The following is an 8,752-nucleotide window of genomic DNA, read 5'->3' on the forward strand; positions in this document are numbered from 1 at the left end:
GGGACACATTGAAAAAAAGTCACTCTTATTGTGATTTCTTTGTGATGCCATTTTTTGGCTAGGTTAAGGAGTGCCATGCCAACCACCTGTAGTGCCTATGTGGAGTGAAATGGTGACACTAAAGGTCTTCCAAGCAGGTTCCAACAAGCCCATCTAAGCACATTTAGGTGCTCATTTAGGCCCTTGGCAAGGTGTCTCATCCTTCAATCCTTTCTAGTATGGTCTGATAAGATAATATTGGTCTACACTTTCATGTAGCCTATTTTGGATGTGTGCCAAATCTACCTAAGCCATATGTTGACTTGATGTCTATTGCACTTGAGAGCTAGAAATTTTCTTAAAGTCAATCCATGCCTCTCAGCTTTTGTAACTTGCATTAACTTAACTTCATGGTGGTAAATACATAAATAATGTTCTCGCACTTGAGAGCTATAAATTTTCTTAAAGTCAATCCATGCCTCATAGCTTTTGTAACCTGCATTAACTTAACTTCACGGGAAATACACAAATAATGTTCTCACACATCATTACATACATCAAACCTTGTTGGTATGCAATAAATAGAGTTGTTAGAAAAATGGGGGCTAGGGAGTTACAATCATTGTTGGTGATTGAGATTAATTAACACTTAATTTAAAAATTGAGTAAGATAATGCAAATAATCACTAAGCTTATGTTCATAGAAAATTGTCACATAAAAGGAGAAGCCAAGTATATCATCTCAGCATCATTGCTTATATCATAGATTTGACATCATCCCTTAGATCACTCAATCTTTTACATTCTAGTCACACTCATCCAGTTGCTCTTATACACCTTACAAAACACTCAAACTATTCACCCATTATGTATGTACACACACACGCGCGTGCGCGTGCACGCACGCACGCTATTATCCACTCCTATTAGGGCTTAAATTTCAACACTCATTATTATCCACTCCTATTAGAGCTTACATTTCAACACCCTCCCATAAGAGACAATAGGAAGGCCCCTCCCATAAATTGATAATTAGTGAACCCTTATGCCACCACATACAAGTGGTGAACACACATTCACACATTCACACATAATCAGTGCACATGCCACTCCTTAACCCTCATGCCACCAAAAGTGAACCCTCATGCCACCACATACAAGTGAACCCTCATGCCACCACATACAAGTGGTGAACACACATTCACACATAATCAGCGCACATGCCACTCCTTAACCTTAATTGACAACAAACTACTTTTCTCTTGCATGCCACTCATGGGCAACTCACACACATATAGTCTTGTATAAGTGTCTCAACTCAAATACTACTCAACACACTTAATATTATGTAGTGCACACAACCACTCCCATGCCACATTAAAGGCACCACATAAGGGCTCAACCTTTTCCATCAAAATGTCATTCCAATGCAAATTTTTTCCCCACCTAAGTTGATGTAAAAACCTTGCATTAGAGGCATTTGTGTGCTTGAGATGTGGCATGGGAGTGTCATGTGCACTACATTATCATTTGAATGTAGATTCGTTGCCACCCAAGTTGATGTTAAAACCTTGCATCATAGGCATTTTCATGCCACCATAGCTTGGGCCCCAAGCATTAATCCATGAAGGGTTGATGCATGGTACCCCCATGAATAGTTTCCATCATGAAGATGGTCATGTATACATCAAGGCATTACAACCAACTTGGCTTCTCATATGAACAATCTCTAATACCACACTTGAAGGATCTTTTACACCTAGGTTTAAAAGCCACTAAAGGTTATCCCATAGGGTTTCAAACCCACAAAAGTAACATAAGAACCTTCTTATCTCCACACGTAAAGATGATGCAATGGATTATTTCTTGCCAATTTGTGCTCAAGTGCTTACACTACTTGGATTTGGACTGGTGGTGTAAGAAAATGTAGGGTTTCAAGATGCTCAAATAACTTTTGAACAATTGCTAAACACTAAGGATCCTATGAAAATGGGGACTTGTAAAAGAATGTTGTGTAAGCATTATATGCTGAGCTTTCTCACCATGTGCTTTTTGAAGGAGCCATTATAGGAGAGTCTAACAATGATCTATTGTTGCAAATGGGAGGAGGTGGGTTTGATAACTTTAGTTTGCTGGTGATATAAAGAAGGACGCTAAGATTTACTAAAACGGGGGCTGCTATGAGAAGTGAGCTACTATGTAGTTATGCTATCTAAAGAGGAGAGTAAGATTTGATAGAGTCTTCCTTGCCAAATATATTATGTAGTTATGTTATCTAAAGGGAAGGAGAGTAAGCTTTGATAGAGCCTTCCTTTGCTGCCAAATTTGTTATGCAACTATGTTATCTTAAAGAGAGGGAGCCTCAGATTATGTTTTATTCACACACAAATTCTCTCTCTCTCTCTCTCTCTCTCTCTCTCTCTCTCTCTCTCTCTCTCTCTCTCTCTCTCTCTCTCTCTCTCATGGAGTTGTTATTCAACACATCTTGTGTTCGAATCTCACTCCCGTCGGATAGATCATATTTGGTCTCTTGGGATTGTTCCTACGACGTTAAAAGAGCTTCTTCAAACGGGTGTGTGGGTAAATAAACAAAATGGGATAACCTTTCTATCACCCAATGTGTGGTAGATTGGTTAGCTCATGGAGTTGTTATTCAACACATCTTGTGTTCGAATCTCACTCCCGTCGGATAGATCATATTTGGTCTCTTGGGATTGTTCCTACGACGTTAAAAGAGCTTCTTCTTCTTCTTCTCTCTCTCTCTCTCTCTCTCTCTCTCTCTCTCTCTCTCGCTCTCTCTCTCTCTCTCTCTCACACACACACACACACACACACACACACACACACACACACACACACACATGTGCACACATGCACACATATACACAAACCTAATTGCGAAAAGAGACAACAAAATAGTGACTCTAATCACTAAGGAAGCCAAAAGAGATAAGCCCTAATTAAGCATTGTCCATCCTCTTGAATACCATGATATCATGGGGGCTAGGGAGGATTAATTTAATGAAGGGAGATCATGGTTGGATAATTTAACACTCAATCTTGAAATCAATCAATAAAATGAAAATATTCACTAAGTTTTGTTAATGTCTCTCATATAAAGGAGAGGCTACGTACAACTTCTATATAGCCACAAGGGCTCATCTCAACACCATTGCTTGCATCACACATTTGGCCTCATCCCTTACATTACTCAATCTTAACTATCCTAGTCATCCTTATCCAATCCGTCTTACACACACCTTACACACTCTCAAACCATTTCAAAATTTGCACACACTTTCAACCCTTTGGACTCACATTTGTATGCCATTTAACCCTTTGGACACACATTTGTATGCCATTCAACCTTTGCATTCACATATGTGCATGCATGTGTGTGCACACACACACAAGGGATTCTTTATTTCTTATCTCCTCCTTCTTCCCAAGAATTCTTCCCAAGAACATCCTTCTGAACTTGTGTACGATTGAACCATTTTGATAGCATCATTTATAAGGTACATGTAGCCCTACTCAAGAGAGAGTAAAGTTGTCCAACACTATTAAATTTGGATCATACCAGTCATTTATTATCAATATCTCACAATTTATTTCACTTCGCTTTTACCTATAATATATCGATACACTAGAGACCATTCACTGTCTACAACATTTCACTCTTAGAATTTACCATAGAATAGTGAATCTAACCATTCTCAAAAGGAGGTCACTTTCTTCTTATAGGTCCAATTGATTTACCAAAATAGCCAATGGGACCAAGTAAATCTAGCTCCCAAAATGTGTAGAGCCCATCTGCTTAGTCGGTCCACATAGCCCTTAATGTAGGGCAGCACCGGAAGAGATGCCAAGAGTCCTCCTTGGCTGTGGATGTTTTGCATTGACAACATCTTTATAAATACATGTTCCTTTTTTCATTTTAAGACCTATATGGGAAGGGCTCCCATTCATGACCTTCCTCAAAAATGTTTTCTTAGAAAGAGCACTTCCCCACATATCTACCCTCCTTAAGAACCAAGTTTTTATGGACCATTCCATTCATTATTTATGTGTACCACATTTACATTTGTACAACATTTACATTTAAACTAATTGACACCTTATATTTTGTTTGGGGTCTAAGCAGATAATTTTGTTTCCCCAACCAAGTCCAGTCTCTGGGTTAGGTCATTACATCAGCGGGACACCTATAGTAGTGGACACGTGAAGAGACACCTACATAAAAGACACCTATGCCCCCCCCACCCCCCCACCCCAAAAATCAAATCTCCATCATTCCTTCGAAGATCAAACATTACAACAATTTGAGATTCATCCATCCAGCTCAAGTTTTGTAACCCCCATGAAATCTCTGTCATATCAAACATTAGAGCAATATTCATCCATCTAGCCTAATAGAGGGCCATCCTAAAAATCACTTAAATGAATAATCCCTTTATTATTTAGCCTCCTAGATGTTTTGGGATTAATATGAGAGCAAGGGGGTGGTGAATACATTGGACCGTCATATGTGATTTGTAAGGAATTACACTCTTGAAAATCCTTTCCAAGTGGTTGTGGGCCCAAAATTGACTTCCAATTGTTAAACTAGGAAGGAGAGACAAGGGGGGGCACTATTGCTTTGCATTTCAATGGGGCCAATGAGAAGAGCTTGTCCACCTAAGAAAGTCATTTCCACTTGTTTGTTGCAGTCTAGTCCCACTCTACCTCAGTTCTCATAGGGGACTAATCGGTCCTTTCCTTCCATGGCATTGGATTTTGTTGGAGAAGTGTGTTGGAGATTGGTCGTGGAGTGTCAGATCATTAGTGGCACAAGGGCTTGCTTGCAGAGGTGTACTATTGCCGTGGATATGGATTCCCTCTTAGAGGAGGCATATCCTTGTTTCTCAAGAGTAGGTAAGGTTCCCTCGTAGTGGACATGATCATGCACTTGCTATGGTGTAACAAATATGACGGTGTCACTGCTACTCTTATGGAAAGGAGGTTCATTTGGCCAAAGGATTGTAAGACCAAAGGTACAACCCAGGCTGGACCAAGTTTTCAAAGACAAGCAATGATCATATACAGGACGATGACTCTAATACTTCTAGTTTGTACAAACCAGGGAGGACTTGGATGGTCATCTTCTATAGTTATACAGATAGTTCTCCCCCATGTGCTTCCACCCAGAGGAGGCTTGTGGGGGCAGGAGAGGGGGCTGTTATTAGTACCTCCATTTCTGATGGGATCCATGAGTCAGAGTTCCAAATAATGGATTCATATATTGTTTCTACCAAAACAATGCCCAAATCTTCTCTTGTTGAATGAATATATTTTGGCAAAAGAGAGTAGCCCTTCTAGCCTTAGCATCATGTATCTGGATATGTATTAACGCCTAGAACACCCAACTTCTTGAGGAGATAAGTATTTTCCCAAGCCAACTAGTGGCTAGCTTTTTGTTTGACCTTGTTCCTCCATAAGAACTTCTTGATAGGGGGACAAAAGCTTAAGCCAATGACATTTTTAAAAGTGTAATATAGGGCATAAGAAATACACATATGCTAGTAAAATGGAGTTGATGAAAAACACTCAAGCATGAAAGGAAAGCAGAAAGGGAATCAGAACGTTATCCCATATGCTGATCTTGAAACTCACTCTTGATACTTACCCACTCCATCAGACACCCCCAGCCCCATGGAAAAACCTAGTTGTCTAATGATATTCCCTTTATTAATGACATGATAGCCCCACTTGCTAAGGTCAAAGGGCTCATCCCCACTTGACACCCCCACTTGTTGAGTTCAAAAGCCTCAATAAAACTAATCATCTTGATTTAGCAATGTTACACACCTTGAGCATGAAGCCTCAACAAAACATTGAATCATCATTAAGGCTCTTATGAACAACCTCATTTATCAGCTTTGAGAAACAACATAGATTCATCTACAAAGTATTGAACAACCAACTAGCATCCATTTTGGAGTCTCAACCCCTCAATCTAACCATCCATAATAGCTAGTTCTAGAGCTTCTGTCAATGGGGGCGCTATAGAGAATAGCAAGGGGGCCAAATGACAACCTTGTTTGATACACCTAAAAATAGGTAAGCTTTCAACCAATATCCCATTGAGTAGCAAATTACCTCAAAGGTTTCCTCAGTGATATTTGTGCTAAGAAAAGGACCTTGCTCCAACTTGTTTGTATGATTCCAATAAGACCTTTGTAAAGAGACTGAATAGCTAGGTCATTTATTCTTCCATTCTTCAATGCTTCTTTAACTTACTCCAGGTTTTTGTTTACTCTCTCTTATTTTAATCTTTATCTTTTGCCTCGCTCTTTACTTCAAAAGGTGGCTATTACATGGGTGGGCCACTCTTTCTATAATTTCTAGTAGTTATTATTGCTACCACTTTAGTCATCATCCTACAATTATGTATTGAGCTTGACCAAAAAAACTATCTAAGGAATCATAATCAAGAGGTGATCATTAAGTAGTATTGCTTAAGCATTTCAACTGCGTAGTATAAGAAATTTCACTTCACCAAATATTGAATCAATGTTGAAGGAATTGTTGTCTTATAGGGTTCCATACAGTTGAAGACTTAAGGAGCTCAAACCTAAGTATTGCCTTGGGGGCATGGTATTCCATGGCTAACAGGCTCTTTTTGCTAGCTCCTAAGGGGTTTGATATCTTCCTCTTCTTGTCCTTCATGGCAGTTGGGGGCTCTACCAGTTTGGTTAGAGAATGGATGGTTCTTAGGGGTTTAAACCTCTTCTCTTCCTTCATGGCATCTTGGGGCTCTATAAGTTTGGTTTGGTAGTACCTTCTGTTCATGCCCTCCAACCCCATCTATGTTCTAGGCCATTTCCATAGAGTCATCTAAAATTTATAGCTAATTTCCTCCTATTGAGCACATAATAAGTAATGGGATCATCAAGAGTATCATTAAGAGGAGAGTTGTTAAGAGTGCAAGCTAATTTCCTGCTATATTGAGCATATAATAAGCAATAGGGATGAGGAGAGTTGTTAAGAGTGCAAGATTGGTCCTTGCGTCCTTTTTCATGAAGATAAGAGCGATGTTGTTTATCGCAAGATGGATCACAAGAGCGATGCTGTTTATCGTAAGATGGTTCCTCATAAACCCGAGAGTAAGGAAAGAGGAGGTCGTCATATATGGTTGCTTCAAAAGTGAAATACCACATAATATTTGGATAACTTGGTAAGGAAAAATTACGAGATGACCTAAATTTGCCACTAGCTTCTCTAAGGTAAGCACAAGTATGCATTGTTAGATGTTCATGAGGGGTGACCTAGATTTTCTATTAGCTTATTTAAGGTGAGCACAAGTGTGCATTGTTAGATGTTGTTCATGAGGGTTTAGAGTGATCTTCGTACTTTCATATCTTTGGAAGTAGCAACATAATTGTAATTCAACATTTTCCACGAGGGATTAGAACTTTGACAAATAAGTGGTGCTCATGCTTGCATGGGTATAGAAATGTCGACATATTCCAACTTTTAATAGAGTTCATGAATACATGCTTTTTATGAGGTTGAAAGAAATCTCACCAACTTCATCACTTAAGACTGAAAAACTTTTCTTGGATGACCTATACCCAATATACTGGTTGCTCTGTGGTGTTGAGGCTAGAGTTGGTTGTCCACAATGCAGACATGACATAAGGCTGTAGTCACCTCCTACAAGAAGCAAGGAGGAGGCATAGTAGGGTGTTTAGTGAATCCTTTAGGGTAAGGCATTCTCATCATAAGATGATGTTGTATAAGAGATTTTACCTTGACCTAGTTCAATTGTGCAAATTAGCTTGGGAGAGACAAAGAATAGTTGTTTGGTGCTTTGTCTGAAAGTAAAACTGGAGCTCAACTTCTATGCTTGTGCAATTTTATTTGTGTGCTTAGCATGCATGACATAGGTATGCATGCCCCTCTATCTTATGGAAGTTCTTCTACCCTATCTCTTTGATAAGAATTTCTTTATGTATACATTATTTTCCAAACATCTAGTGGAATGTATTGACTCCAAAGTCCTCGAGACGGCATAGACAACTTTGAAAGCATAGTGGAGCATTGCACATGTGACATTGGTGGCTCCAAGCCTCAAGACTGAAGAGTCAAATCTTCAAATAGTTGACTTGTAAGTGGGAGCCAAGTATCTTGGACTTGAAGTGATTCCCTATCAAAGAAGATTATTAAGTAATTGATAAAAGGTGTGCTCATTGCTCTCTAGAAAGTCTAGACCCTATGGTGGAGGACAATGTACACTAAACTCCATATGTGACATCCAAGTTGCCAACTACTACTACTGGTTTTGGGTCCCAAGGATTTTGACTAAAGCTTTGGTTTAGGTTGAATAATTGATTGTTTTCAATTAATAATTATTGGGTTAAGGGATGCACTGAGAACGCGAGCATGCACGCGTATCAACCCCCAACAGTAATCAACGCCCTAGCGCATGCTGTTTTCAGTAGCGCAGCTCGAGCGCGACGTTGCAGGCCAGCGTGCACTCTTCTCTAGCACGCTGTGCAGAAACATACTCATGCTTGTATTGTACCGCCAAATTAGCCCTCCCTGCTGCCAGAAGTAGCGGCTCCCACCAAAATCGTGGCAGACAAGGCCGCCGAAGCCCCTATTCCAGTATAACCGTATCGCATACGAATCACGATAATACGATGGCGACCGGCCATCCTATCCTGGCGTTAAGGAATTGCAAATTGCAATCGGCATGGTCTGACCGCTCCGCCAGGTGGCCTCCCCACCG

Source organism: Cibotium barometz, chromosome 2 (genome assembly GCF_041138505.1).
Source record: "Cibotium barometz isolate CiBa-2024 chromosome 2, ASM4113850v1, whole genome shotgun sequence".
Classification (NCBI taxonomy): Eukaryota; Viridiplantae; Streptophyta; class Polypodiopsida; order Cyatheales; family Cibotiaceae; genus Cibotium; species Cibotium barometz.